Source organism: Silene latifolia, chromosome X (assembly GCF_048544455.1).
Source record: "Silene latifolia isolate original U9 population chromosome X, ASM4854445v1, whole genome shotgun sequence".
NCBI classification, from domain to species: Eukaryota; Viridiplantae; Streptophyta; class Magnoliopsida; order Caryophyllales; family Caryophyllaceae; genus Silene; species Silene latifolia.
The window spans coordinates 81,580,708-81,581,922 of record NC_133537.1 but is presented as its reverse complement, the minus strand read 5'-3'; the positions used below and the strand labels follow the sequence as shown (position 1 = coordinate 81,581,922).

The 1,215-nt window shown below is 41.0% G+C and overlaps 1 non-coding gene across 1 annotated transcript; it reads left to right on the top strand.

Moving 5' to 3' along the window:
- The first annotated feature begins 617 nt into the window (after positions 1–617).
- On the top strand, positions 618–724 carry LOC141625784 (small nucleolar RNA R71). The gene has a single exon (XR_012535539.1). It is a non-coding gene; the product is annotated as a small nucleolar RNA R71 (small nucleolar RNA).
- The last annotated feature ends 491 nt before the right edge of the window (positions 725–1,215 follow it).

The following is a 1,215-nucleotide window of genomic DNA, read 5'->3' as shown; positions in this document are numbered from 1 at the left end:
GATTGTATGGAGTTTGATTTTGGTAACCTTGGTTTTGGTAGTAGAAGGGTCTTTGATTTTGGTTTCTCATGGGAGGTGGGGTGTATGTTGGTTGAGGGTTTTGAACATTTTGGCTTTTGTATGAGAGATGTGGGTGGAATTTGGTGTTTTCATTGTAATAATTTGAATAAGGGGTACCACTCTTATATGCTTGAAAAGCATTCACTTGTTCATTGGTTCCCCTATATTCACTTTGGTCGTGTCCCAAAGTTCCACAATTATCACATATCCCACTTGGGATTGATGAAGATGCCGTCATGGCATTGACATGGTGCTTTGGTGATTTTGAGCCTTCTTCAAGTCTAGCCATAGCTTTTTCGAACATCAAGTTGATGGTATCAATGTGAGCACTAAGTTGAGCACCCAATTGAGTAATAGAGTCCACTTCATGCTTTCCTCCTCTAGTAGCCTTGCGAGGTCTACTATATTGTGAATTATGGACCGCCATTTCCTCAATCTTGTTCCAAGTTTGATTGTCGTCAACTTCGGTGAACATACTATTTGATCCCATGATTAGAATGTTTCTTGAGTCTTCATAAAGACCATTCAAAAATTGTTGTACCAAGAACCACTCGCTAAGTCCATGATGAGGATATGAGCGACAAATTCCCTTGAATCGCTCCCAAGCTTCATACAAGGATTCTTCATCTCTTTGCTTAAAGCCCGTAATTTGAGCTCTTAGCATGTTAGTCTCTTCCGGTGGGTAGAACTTTTTGTAGAAAGCTAGAGCCAATTTCTTCCAAGAGTCAATTCCGAGAGTAGCCTTATCAAGGCCCTTCAACCATTGTTTTGCGGTGCCAATTAGAGAAAAAGGAAATAATACCCATCGAATTTGGTCTTGAGTTACACCGTTTTGAGAAATCGCATCACAATAGTCACAAAAAGTCTCCATGTGAGAGTGAGGGTCTTCACTAGGCATCCCCCCAAATTGGCTTCTTTCGACTAATTGGATAAATGCGGATTTGGCAATTAAACTTCCGGTTAAGTGTTGTGGTGTGGGAGTACCATTGGGTAGGTTCTCCTCGGTTGGTACGGAATGTGATGAAAATTTAGGCATTGTGGGTTGATTTTGTGTTGGATTTTGTGTTGGGTTCTCCTCACCTTCTCTTGCAAAAGGGTTGACGAACTCAATAGTGTTTGGTTGAATATCTACAACCTCACCAATACCTCTCAAAG